Consider the following 14081-nt stretch of genomic DNA (forward strand, 5'->3'; position numbering starts at 1 on the left):
AAAAAAAGGGAAAAAAATCGGTCAGCACAACGTAAAAAAAAGGGGGAACCGGTCAGCACAACGGAAAAAATTTGGTCAGCATAACCTAAAATAACAAAAAAATTGGAAAAAAACCGGTCAGCACAAAAAAAAGGTCAGCACAACGTAAAAAAGAAAAGTGGAAAAAACCGGTCAGCACAACGTAAAAAAAAAGGGGGGACCGGTCTGCACAAAAAAATCGGTCAGCACAACGTAAAAAAAAGGTCAGCACAACGTAAAAAAAAGGGAAAAAAACCGGTCAGCACAACTTAAAAAAAAGGGGACCTGGTCAGCACAATGAGAAAAAAACCGGTCAGCACAACGTAAAAAAAAGAAAAAAAGCCGGTCAGCACAACGTAAAAAAAAAACAAACAAACAATCAAACAAACAAACAAACAAAACAAAAAAAAACAAAAAAAACAAAAAAAAAGTCAACACAACCTAAAAAAACAAAAAACTGGAAAAAACCAAAAAACTAGAAAAAAATCGGTCAGCAAAAAAAAACGGTCAGCACAACGTAAAAAAAAAGGAAAAAACCGGTCAGCACAACGTAAAAAAACAAAAAAAAGTCAGCAAAACGTAAAAAAAAGGGAAAAAACCGGTTAGCACAATGTAAAAAAAGGGTGGAACCGGTCAGGACAATGAAAAAAAATCGGTCAGCACAACGTAAAAAAAGGAAAAAAACCGGTCAGCACAACGTAAAAAAAAAGGAAAAAAAGGTCAGCACAACATAAAAAAGGGAAAAGAAAAATGGTCAACGCAACGTAAAACAAACAAACAAACAAAACAAAAAAAACAAACAAACAAACAAACAAAACAAAAAAAAACGGTCAGCACAACCTAAAAAAAACAAAAAAAAGGAAAAAATTGGTCAGCAAAAAAAATGGTCAGCACAACGTAAAAAAAAAGGGAAAAACCTGGTCAGCACAACTAAAAAAAGGGAAAAAACCGGTCAGCACAACGTAAAAAAATCGGCCAGCACGACGTAAAATAAAGGGAAAAAATCGGTCAGCATAACGTAAAAAAAAGGGTGGGACCGGTCAGCACAACGAAAAAAACGGTCAGCACAACATAAAAAAAAAGAAAAAAACCGGTCAGCAAAACGTAAAAAAAGAAAAAACGGTCAGCACAACATAAAACAAACAAACAAACAAACAAACAAAAAACAAACAAACAAACAAAAAACAAGAAAAACCGGTCAGCACAACCTAAAAAAATAAAAAACTGGAAAAAACCGGTCAGCAAAAAAAACGGTCAGCACAACATAAAAAAACGGAAAAAACTGGTCAACACAACGTAAAAGAAGGGGAAAAAACCGGTCAGCACAACATAAAAAAAATGGTCAGCACAACGAAAAAAAACCGGTCAGTACAACATTAAAAAAGGAAAAAAATAGTCAGCACAACCTAAAATAACGAAAAAACTGGAAAAAACCGGTTAGCACAAAAAAAGGTAAGCACAACGAAAAAAACGGTCAGCACAACGTAAAAAAAGGGAAAAAAATAGGTCAGCACAACATAAAAAAAAGGGGCGTACCGGTCAGCACAACAAAAAAAAAAATCGGTCAGCATAAAATTAAAAAAACGGTCAGCACAACGTAAAAAAAAGGGAAAAAAACCGGTCAGCACAATGTAAAAAAAGGAAAAAAACTAGTCAACACAACGTAAAAAAAAACAAACAAACAAATAAACAAACAAAAAAATAAAAAAAACAAGCAAACAAAAAAAACAAAAAAACCAATCAGCACAACCTAAAAAAATAAAAGAACTGGAAAAAATTCGGTCAGCAAAAAAAAACGGTCAGCACAACGTAAGAAAAGGGAAAAAATCCGGTCAGCACAACGTAAAAAAAGGGGAAAAAACCGGTCAGCACAACGTAAAAAAAACAAAAAAATACTCAGCACAATGTAAAAAAAAAGGGAAAAAACCGGTCAGCGCAACGTAAAAAAAAGGGGGAACTGGTCAGGACAATGAAAAAAATCGGTCAGCACAACGTAGAAAAAGCAAAAAAACCGGTCAGCACAACGTAAAAAAAGAAAAAAACGGCCAGCACAGCGTAAAAAAAAAGGAAAAGAAAAACGGTCAGCACAACGTAAAACAAACAAATAAACAAACAAAACAAAAAACACAAACAAACAAACAAAAAAACAAAAAAACGGTCAGCACAACCTAAAAAAACAAAAAAACAGAAAAAAACTGGTCAGCAAAAAAAATGGTCAGCACAACGTAAAAAAGGGAAAAAACCGGTCAGCACAACGTAAAAAAAGGGGAAAAAACCGGTCCGCACAACGTCAAAAAAAAGGGCCAGCACAACGTAAAATAAAGGGAAAAAAATCAGTCAGCACAACGTAAAAAAAAAGGTGGGACCGGTCGGCACAACGAAAAAAACCGGTCAGCACAACGTAAAAAAAGAAAAAAACGGTCAGCAAAACGTAAAAAAAGGAAAAAAATGGTCAGCACAACGTAAAAAAACAAACAGACAAACAAACAAAACAAAACAAAAAATCAAACAAACAAATAAAAAAACAAGAAAAATCGGTCAGCACAACCTAAAAAAATCTAGAAAAAATCGGTCAGCAAGAAAAAAACGGTCAGCACAACGTAAAAAAAAGGGAAAAAACGGTCAGCACAATGTAAAAAAAGGGGAAAAAATGGACAGCACAACATAAAAAAATATGGTCAGTACAACGTAAAAAAAAGGAAAAAAATCGGTCAGCACAACGTAAAAAAAAAGGGGAGAACCGGTCAGCACAACGGAAAAAAACCGGTCAGCACAACATTAAAAAAGGAAAAAAACAGTCAGCACAACGTAAAAAAAACTGGTCAGCACAACCTAAAATAACAAAAAAACTGGAAAAAAACGCTCAGCACAAAAAAAAGGTCAGCACAACGAAAAAAATGGTCAGCACAATGAAAAAAAAACGGTCAGCACAACGTAAAAAAAGGGGAAAAAACAGGTCAACACAATATAAAAAAAGCGCGGACCGGTCAGCACAACAAAAAAAAATCGGTCAGCACAACGTTAAAAAAATGGTCAGCACAACGTAAAAAAAAGGAAAAAAACCGGTCAGCACAACGTAAAAAAGGGGGACTGGCTAGCACAACGAAAAAAACAGTCAGCACAATGAAAAAAAATGGTCAGCACAACCTAAAAAAACAAAAAAACTGGAAAAAAACCGGTCAGCAAAAAAATGGTCAACACAACGTAAAAAAAGGGAAAAAATCGGTCAGCACAACGTAAAAAGGGAAAAAACTAGTCAACACAACGTAAAAAAAACAAACAAACAAATAAACAAACAAAAAAATAAAAAAGCAAGCAAACAAAAAAAACAAAAAAGACCAATCAGCACAACCTAAAAAAAATAAAAAACTGGAAAAAAATCGGTCAGCAAAAAAAATGGTTAGCACAACGTAAAAAAAAGGGAAAAAATCGGTCTGCACAACGTAAAAAAAACAAAAAAATACTCAGCACAACGTTTAAAAAAAATGGTCAGCACAAACGTAAAAAAACAATCAGCACAACGTAAAAAAAAGGGAAAAAACCGGTCAGCACAACGTAAAAAAAGGGGGAACCGGTCAGGACAATGAAAAAAATCGGCCAGCACAACGTAAAAAATGGAAAATAATCGGTCAGCACAACGTAAAAAAGGGAAAAAAATGGTCAGTACAACGTAAAAAAAAGGAAAAGAAAAACGGTCAGCACAACGTAAAACAAACAAACAAACAAACAAACAAAACAAAAAACACAAACAAACAAACAAAAAAACAAAAAAACGGTCAGCACAACCTAAAAAATCAAAAAAACAGGAAAAAACTGGTCAGCAAAAAAAATGGTCAGCACAACGTAAAAAAGGGAAAAAACCGGTCAGCACAACGTAAAAAAAGGGAAAAAATCGGTCCGCACAATGTCAAAAAAAGGGCCAGCACAACGTAAAATAAAGGGAAAAAATCAGTCAGCACAACGTAAAAAAAAAGGTGGGACCGGTCGGCACAACGAAAAAACCGGTCAGCACAACATAAAAAAAGAAAAAAAACGGTCAGCAAAACGTAAAAAAAGGAAAAAAGTGGTCAGCACAACGTAAAAAAAAAACAAACAAACAAACAAAACAAAACAAAACAAAACAAACAAACAAACAAAAAAACAAGAAAAATCGGTCAGCACAACCTAAAAAAAACTGGAAAAAACCGGTCAGCAAGAAAAAAACGGTCAGCACAATGTAAAAAAAGGGAAAAAACCGGTCAACACAACGTAAAAAAAGGGGAAAAAACTGGACAGCACAACATAAAAAAATATGGTCAGCACAACGTAAAAGAAAGGAAAAAAATCGGTCAGCACAACGTAAAAAAAAGGGGAGAACCGGTCAGCACAACGGAAAAAACAGGTCAGCACAACATTAAAAAAGGAAAAAAATGGTCAGCACAACGTAAAAAAAACCGGTCAGCACAACCTAAAATAACAAAAAAACTGGAAAAAAACTGGTCAGCACAAAAAAAAAGGTCAGCACAACGAAAAAAATGGTCTGCACAACGAAAAAAAACGGTCAGCACAACGTAAAAAAAGGGAAAAAAATAGGTCAGCACAATATAAAAACAAGGGCGGACCGGTCAGCACAACAAAAAAATCGGTCAGCACAACGTTGAAAAAATGGTCAGCACAACGTAAAAAAAAGGGGAAAAAACAGCTCAGCATAACCTAAAAAAAAGGGGGGACCGGTCACCACAACGAAAAAAAAAACGATCAGCACAATGTAAAAAAATAGGGAAAAAACCGGTCAGTACAACGTAAAAAAAAGGGGGAACTGGTCAGCACAATGAAAAAAAAACCGGTCAGCACAACGTCAAAAAAGGAAAAACCGGTCAGCACAACGTAAAAAAAAACAAACAAACAAACAAACAAAACAAAAAAACAATCAAAAAACAAAAAAACCGGTCAGCACATCCTAAAAAAACAAAAACCGAAAAAAAACGGTCAGCAAAAAAATGGTCAGCACAACGAAAAAAAAGGGAAAAAAACCGGTCAGCACAACGTAAAAAAAGGAAAAAAAACTAGTCAACACAACGTAAAAAAAACGAACAAACAAATAAACAAACAAAAAAAATAAAAAAAACAAGCAAACAAAAAAAAACAAAAAAACCAATCAGCACAACCTAAAAAAAATAAAAAACTGGAAAAATATTGGTCAGCAAAAAAAACGGTCAGCACAACGTAAAAAAGGGAGAAAATCTGGTCAGCACAACGTAAAAAAAAGGGGAAAAAACCGGTCAGCACAACATAAAAAAAATGGTCAGCACAACGAAAAAAAACCGGTCAGTACAACATTAAAAAAGGAAAAAAATAGTCAGCACAACGTAAAAAAAACCGGTCAGCACAACCTAAAATAACGAAAAAACTGGAAAAAACCGGTTAGCACAAAAAAAGGTAAGCACAACGAAAAAATCGATCAGCACAACGTAAAAAAAGGGAAAAAACCGGTCAGCACACTTTAAAAAAAATGGTCAGCACAAACGTAAAAAAACAATCAGCACAACGTAAAAAAAAGGGAAAAAACCGGTCAGCACAACGTAAAAAAAAGGGGGGAACCGGTCAGGACAATGAAAAAAAATCGGTCAGCACAACGTAAAAAAAGCAAAGAAACCGGTCAGAACAACGTAAAAAAAAGGAAAAAACGGTCAGCACAATGTAAAAAAAGGAAAAGAAAAACCGTTAGCACAACGTAAAAAAAACTAACAAACAAACAAACAAACAAAAAAACAAAACAAACAAACAAACAAACAAACAAACAAAAAAACAAAAAAAACGGTCAGCACTACCTAAAAAAAACAAAAAACTAGAAAAAACCGGTCACAAAAAAAAATGGTCAGCACAACGTAAAAAAAACGGTCAGCATAACGTAAAATAAAGGGAAAAAATCAGTCAGCACAACTTAAAAAAAAGGGTGGGACCGGTCAGCACAACGAAAAAAAATACGGTCAGCACAACATAAAAAAGGAAAAAAACCGGTCAGCAAAATGTAAAAAAAAAATGGTCAGCACAACGTAAAAAAACAAACAAACAAAAAAACAAAAAAACAAACAAACAAACAAAAAAACAAGAAAAACCGGTCAACACAACCTAAAAAAAATAAAAAACTGGAAAAAACCAGTCAGCAAAAAAAACGGTCAGCACAACATAAAAAAAATGGTCAGCACAAGGTAAAAAAAAGGGAAAAAAATCGGTCAGCACAACGTAAAAAAAAAAGGGGGAACCGGTCAGCACAACGGAGAAAAACCGGTCAGCACAACATTAAAAAAGGAAAAAAACGGCCAGCACAACGTAAAAAAAACTGGTCAGCACAACCTAAAATAACAATAAAACTGGAAAAAAACCGGTCTGCCCAAAAAAAGGTCAACATAACGAAAAAAAATGATCAGCACAACGAAAAAAACGGTCAGCACAACGTAAAAAAAGGGGAAAAAACAGGTCAGCACAACATAAAAAAAGGGGCGGACCGGTCAGCACAACAAAAAAAACGGTCAGCACAATGTTAAAAAAAACGGTCAGCACAACGTAAAAAAAAGGGAAAAAAACCGGTCAGCACAACGTAAAAAAAAGGGGGGGACCGGTCAGGACAATGAAAAAATCAGTCAACACAACGTAAAAAAAGGAAAAAAACCGGTCAGCACAACGTAAAAAAAGGAAAAAAACGGTCAGCACAACGTAAAAAAAGGAAAAGAAAAATGGTCAGCACAACGTAAAACAAACAAACAAACAAAAAAACAAAAAACAAACAAACAAACAAACAAAAACAGACAGCACAAGCTAAAAAAACAAAAAAACTGGAAAAAACCGGTCAGCAAAAAAAATGGTCAGCACAACGTAAAAAAAAGACAAAAACCCGGTCAGCATAACGTAAAAAAAGGGAAAAAACCGGTCAGCACAACGTAAAAAAAACGGTAAGCACAACGTAAAAAAAAGGGAAAAAATCGGTCAGCACAACGTAAAAAAAAGGGTCGGACCAGTCAACACAACGAAAAAAAAAGCCGATCAACACAACATACAAAAAGGAAAAAAAACCGGTCAGCAAAACGTAAAAAAAAGGAAAAAATGGTCAGCACAATGTTAAAAAACAAACAAACAAACAAACAAACAAAACAAAAAAACAAACAAACAAATAAACAAAAAAGAAAAACCGGTCAGCAGAACCTAAAAAAACAAAAAAATTGGAAAAAACCGGTCAGCAAAAAAAAACGGTCAGCATAACGTAAAAAAAAGGGAAAAAAACCGATCAGCACAACGTAAAAAAGGGAAAAACCGGTCAGCACAACATAAAAAAATGGTCAGCACAACGTAAAAAAAAGGGAAAAAAATCGGTCAGCACAACGTAAAAAAAACGGGTGGAACCGGTCAGCACAACGGAAAAAAACCGGTCAGCACAACATTAAAAAAAGAAAAAAATGGTTAGCACAACGTAAAAAAAACGGTCAGCACAACCAAAAATAACAAAAAAACTGGAAAAAAACCGGTCAGCACAAAAAAAAAGGTTAGTACAACGAAAAAAACGGTCAGCACAACGAAAAAAACGGTCAGCACAACGTAAAAAGGAAAAAAAACAGGTTAGCACAACATATAAAAAAGGGGCGGACCGGTCAGCACAACAAAAAAAATCGATCAGCACAACGTTAAAAAAAACGGTCAGCACAACGTAAAAAAAAGAGAAAAGAACCGGTCAGCACAATGTAAAAAAAAGGGGGGACCGGTCAGCACAACGAAAAAAACGGTCAGCACAATGAAAAAAACGGTCAGCACAACCTAAAAAAACAAAAAAACTGGAAAAAAACCGGTCAGCAAAAAAATGGTCAACACAACGTAAAAAAAAAAGGAAAAAATCGGTCAGCACAACGTAAAAAAGGAAAAAAACTAGTCAACACAACGTAAAAAAAAACAAACAAACAAATAAACAAACAAAAAAATATAAAAAAGCAACCAAACAAAAAAAACAAAAAAAACCAATCAGCACAACCTAAAAAAAATAAAAAACTGGAAAAAAATCGGTCAGCAAAAAAATGGGTCAGCACAACGTAAAAAAAGGGGAAAAAACTGGTCAGCACAACGTAAAAAAAACAAAAAAATACTCAGCACAATGTAAAAAAAGGGGAAAAAACCGGTCAGCACAACGTAAAAAAAGGGGGAACCGATCAGGACAATGAAAAAAATCGGCCAGCACAACGTAAAAAATGGAAAATAATCAGTCAGCACAACGTAAAAAAGGGAAAAAAATGGTCAGCACAACGTAAAAAAAAAAGGAAAAGAAAAACGGTCAGCACAACGTAAAACAAACAAATAAACAAACAAAACAAAAAACACAAACAAACAAACAAAAAAACAAAAAAAACGGTCAGCACAACCTAAAAAAACAAAAAAACAGGAAAAAACTGGTCAGCAAAAAAAATGGTCAGCACAACGTAAAAAAGGGAAAAAACCGGTCAGCACAACGTAAAAAAAGGGGAAAAAATCGGTCCGCACAACGTCAAAAAAAAGGGCCAGCACAACGTAAAATAAAGGGAAAAAAATTAGTCAGCACAACGTAAAAAAAAAAGGTGGGACCGGTCGGCACAACGAAAAAAACCGGTCAGCACAACGTAAAAAAAGAAAAAAAACGGTCAGCAAAACGTAAAAAAAGGAAAAAAATGGTCAGCACAACGTAAAAAAACAAACAAACAAACAAAACAAAACAAAACAAAAAATCAAACAAACAAACAAAAAAACAAGAAAAATCGGTCAGCACAACCTAAAAAAAACTAGAAAAAATCGGTCAGCAAGAAAAAAACGGTCAGCACAACGTAAAAAAAAGGGAAAAAACGGTCAGCACAATGTAAAAAAAGGGGAAAAAATGGACAGCACAACATAAAAAAATATGGTCAGCACAACGTAAAAAAAAGGAAAAAAATCGGTCAGCACAACGTAAAAAAAAAAGGGGAGAACCGGTCAGCACAACGGAAAAAACCGGTCAGCACAACATTAAAAAAGGAAAAAAACAGTCAGCACAATGTAAAAAAAACTGGTCAGCACAACCTAAAATAACAAAAAAACTGGAAAAAAAACACTCAGCACAAAAAAAAGGTCAGCACAACGAAAAAAAATGGTCAGCACAATGAAAAAAAAACGGTCAGCACAACGTAAAAAAAGGGGAAAAAACAGGTCAGCACAATATAAAAAAGCGCGGACCGGTCAGCACAACAAAAAAAATCGGTCAGCACAACGTTAAAAAAATGGTCAGCACAACGTAAAAAAAAGGAAAAAAATCGGTCAGCACAACGTAAAAAAGGGGGACTGGCTAGCACAATGAAAAAAACAGTCAGCACAATGAAAAAAAATGGTCAGCACAACCTAAAAAAACAAAAAAACTGGAAAAAAACCGGTCAGCAAAAAAATGGTCAACACAACGTAAAAAAAGGGAAAAAATCGGTCAGCACAACGTAAAAAGGGAAAAAACTAGTCAACACAACGTAAAAAAAACAAACAAACAAATAAACAAACAAAAAAAATAAAAAAAGCAAGCAAACAAAAAAAAACAAAAAAAACCAATCAGCACAACCTAAAAAAAATAAAAAACTGGAAAAAAATCGGTCAGCAAAAAAAATGGTTAGCACAACGTAAAAAAAGGGGAAAAAATCGGTCTGCACAACGTAAAAAAAACAAAAAAATACTCAGCACAACGTAAAAAAAAAGGGAAAAAACCGGTCAGCACAACGTAAAAAAAGGGGAAAAAACAGGTCAGCACAATATAAAAAAAGCGCGGACCGGTCAGCACAACAAAAAAAATCGGTCAGCACAACGTTAAAAAAATGGTCAGCACAACGTAAAAAAAAGGAAAAAAACCGGTCAGCACAACGTAAAAAAGGGGGACTGGCTAGCACAATGAAAAAAACAGTCAGCACAATGAAAAAAAATGGTCAGCACAACCTAAAAAAACAAAAAAACTGGAAAAAAACCGGTCAGCAAAAAAATGGTCAACACAACGTAAAAAAAGGGAAAAAATCGGTCAGCACAACGTAAAAAGGGAAAAAACTAGTCAACACAACGTAAAAAAAACAAACAAACAAATAAACAAACAAAAAAAATAAAAAAAGCAAGCAAACAAAAAAAAACAAAAAAAACCAATCAGCACAACCTAAAAAAAATAAAAAACTGGAAAAAAATCGGTCAGCAAAAAAAATGGTTAGCACAACGTAAAAAAAGGGGAAAAAATCGGTCTGCACAACGTAAAAAAAACAAAAAAATACTCAGCACAACATAAAAAAAAGGGAAAAAACCGGTCAGCACAACGTAAAAAAAGGGGGAACCGGTCAGGACAATGAAAAAAATCGGCCAGCACAACGTAAAAAATGGAAAATAATCGGTCAGCACAACGTAAAAAAGGGAAAAAAATGGTCAGTACAACGTAAAAAAAAGGAAAAGAAAAACGGTCAGCACAACGTAAAACAAACAAACAAACAAACAAACAAAACAAAAAACACAAACAAACAAACAAAAAAACAAAAAAACGGTCAGCACAACCTAAAAAATCAAAAAAATAGGAAAAAACTGGTCAGCAAAAAAAATGGTCAGCACAACGTAAAAAAGGGAAAAAACCGGTCAGCACAACATAAAAAAAGGGAAAAATCGGTCCGCACAATGTCAAAAAAAGGGCCAGCACAACGTAAAATAAAGGGAAAAAATCAGTCAGCACAACGTAAAAAAAAGGTGGGACCGGTCGGCACAACGAAAAAAACCGGTCAGCACAACATAAAAAAAGAAAAAAAAATGGTCAGCAAAACGTAAAAAAAGGAAAAAAGTGGTCAGCACAACGTAGAAAAAAAACAAACAAACAAACAAAACAAAACAAAACAAAACAAACAAACAAACAAAAAAACAAGAAAAATCGGTCAGCACAACCTAAAAAAAACTGGAAAAAACCGGTCAGCAAGAAAAAAACGGTCAGCACAATGTAAAAAAAGGGAAAAAACCGGTCAGCACAACGTAAAAAAAGGGGAAAAAACTGGACAGCACAACATAAAAAAATATGGTCAGCACAACGTAAAAAAAAGGAAAAAAATCGGTCAGCACAACGTAAAAAAAAAGGGGAGAACCGGTCAGCACAACGGAAAAAACAGGTCAGCACAACATTAAAAAAGGAAAAAAACGGTCAGCACAACGTAAAAAAAACCGGTCAGCACAACCTAAAATAACAAAAAAACTGGAAAAAAACTGGTCAGCACAAAAAAAAAGGTCAGCACAACGAAAAAAATGGTCTGCACAACGAAAAAAAACGGTCAGCACAACGTAAAAAAAGGGAAAAAAATAGGTCAGCACAATATAAAAACAAGGGCGGACCGGTCAGCACAACAAAAAAAATCGGTCAGCACAACGTTGAAAAAATGGTCAGGACAACGTAAAAAAAAGGGGAAAAAACAGCTCAGCATAACCTAAAAAAAAGGGGGGACCGGTCACCACAACGAAAAAAAAACGATCAGCACAATGTAAAAAAATAGGGAAAAAACCGGTCAGCACAACGTAAAAAAAAGGGGGAACTGGTCAGCACAATGAAAACGGTCAGCACAACGTAAAAAAAGGAAAAGAAAAACGGTCAACACAACGTAAAAAAACTAACAAACAGACAAACAAAAAACAAAAAAAACGGTCAACACAACCTAAAAAAACAAAAAACTGGAAAAAACCGGTCTGCAAAAAAATGGTCAGCACAACGTAAAAAAAAGGAAATTCGGTCAGCACAACGTAAAAAAAAGGGCGGAACCGGTCAGGACAATGAAAAAAAATCGGTCAGCACAACGTAAAAAAAGCAAAGAAACCGGTCAGAACAACGTAAAAAAAAGGAAAAAACGGTCAGCACAATGTAAAAAAAGGAAAAGAAAAACCGTTAGCACAACGTAAAAAAACTAACAAACAAACAAACAAACAAACAAAACAAAACAAACGGTCAGCACTACCTAAAAAAAACAAAAAACTAGAAAAAACCGGTCACAAAAAAAAATGGTCAGCACAACGTAAAAAAAACGGTCAGCATAACGTAAAATAAAGGGAAAACCACGACGTAAAATAAAGGGAAAAAATCAGTCAGCACAACTTAAAAAAAAGGGTGGGACCGGTCAGCACAACGAAAAAAAATACGGTCAGCACAACATAAAAAAAGGAAAAAAACCGGTCAGCAAAATGTAAAAAAAATGGTCAGCACAACGTAAAAAAACAAACAAACATAAAAACAAAAAAACAAACAAACAAACAAAAAAACAAGAAAAACCGGTCAGCACAACCTAAAAAAAATAAAAAAACTGGAAAAAACCAGTCAGCAAAAAAAACGGTCAGTACAACATAAAAAAAATGGTCAGCACAAGGTAAAAAAAAGGGAAAAAAATCGGTCAGCACAACGTAAAAAAAAAAGGGGGAACCGGTCAGCACAACGGAGAAAAACCGGTCAGCACAACATTAAAAAAGGAAAAAAACGGTCAGCACAACGTAAAAAAAACTGGTCAGCACAACCTAAAATAACAATAAAACTAGAAAAAAACCGGTCTGCACAAAAAAAAGGTCAACATAAAAAAAAATGATCAGCACAACGAAAAAAACGGTCAGCACAACGTAAAAAAAGGGGAAAAACAGGTCAGCACAACATATAAAAAGGGGAGGACCGGTCAGCACAACAAAAAAAACGGTCAGCACAATGTTAAAAAAACGGTCAGCACAACGTAAAAAAAAGGGAAAAAAACCAGTCAGCACAACGTAAAAAAGGGGGGACCGGTCAGCACAACAAAAAAAACGGTCAGCACAATGAAAAAAACGGTCAGCACAACCTAAAAAAACAAAAAATTTGGAAAAAAACCGGTCAACAAAAAAAGATCAGCACAATGCAAAAAAAGGGGAAAAAACCAGTCAGCACAACGTAAAAAAAAAGGGGGGACCAGTCTGCAAAAAAAAATCGGTCATCACGACGTAAAAAAAATGGTTAGCACAACGTAAAAAAAAAGGAAAAAAACCGGTCAGCACAACGTAAAAAAAGGGGGAACTGGTCAGCACAATGAAAAAAACCGGCCAGCACAACTTAAAAGAAGGAAAAAAAACTGGTAAGCACAACGTAAAAAAAACAAACAAACAATGAAACAAACAAACAAAACAAAAAAACAAACAAAAAACAAAAAAACCGGTCCACACAACCTAAAAAAAATAAAAAACTGGAAAAAACCGGTCAGCAAAAAAAAGGTCAGCACAACGTAGAAAAAAGGGAAAAAACCGGTCAGCACAACGTAAAAAAAGAAAAAACTACTCAACACAACGTAAAAAAAACAAACAAACAAATAAACAAACAAAAAAAAGCAAACAAAAAACAAAAAAACCAATCAGCACAATCTAAAAAAATAAAAAAACTGGAAAAAAATCGGTCAGCAAAAAAAATGGTCAGCACAACGTAAAAAAAGGGAAAAAAACCGGTCAGCACAACGTAAAAAAAAGGGGAAAAACCGGTCAGCACAACGTAAAAAAACAAAAAATAGTCAGCACAACGTAAAAAAAGGGAAAAAACCGGTCAGCACAATGTAAAAAAAAGGGGGAACCGGTCAGGACAATGAAAAAAATCAGTCAGCACAACGTAAAAAAAGGAAAATAACTGGTCAGCACAACGTAAAGAAAGGAAAAAAACGGTCAGCACAACGTAAAAAAAGGAAAAGAAAAATGGTCAGCACAACGTAAAACAAACAAACAAACAAAAAAAACAAAAAAACAAACAAACAAACAAAAAAAACAAAAAAAAACTGGAAAAAATCAGTCAGCAAAAAAAATGGTTAGCACAACGTAAAAAAAAAGGGGAAAAAACCGGTCAGCATAACGTAAAAAAAGGAAAAAACCGGTTAGCACAACGTAAAAAAAATGGTAAGCAGAACATAAAATAAAGGGAAAAAATCGGTCAGCACAATGTAAAAAAAAGGGTGGGATCGGTCAGCACAACGAAAAAAAAAGTCGGTCAGCACAACACAAAAAAAGGAAAAAAACCGGTCAGCAAAATGTAAAAAAAGGAAAAATAATGGTTAGCACAA

Source organism: Arachis duranensis, chromosome 3 (genome assembly GCF_000817695.3).
Source record: "Arachis duranensis cultivar V14167 chromosome 3, aradu.V14167.gnm2.J7QH, whole genome shotgun sequence".
Taxonomy (NCBI): domain Eukaryota; kingdom Viridiplantae; phylum Streptophyta; class Magnoliopsida; order Fabales; family Fabaceae; genus Arachis; species Arachis duranensis.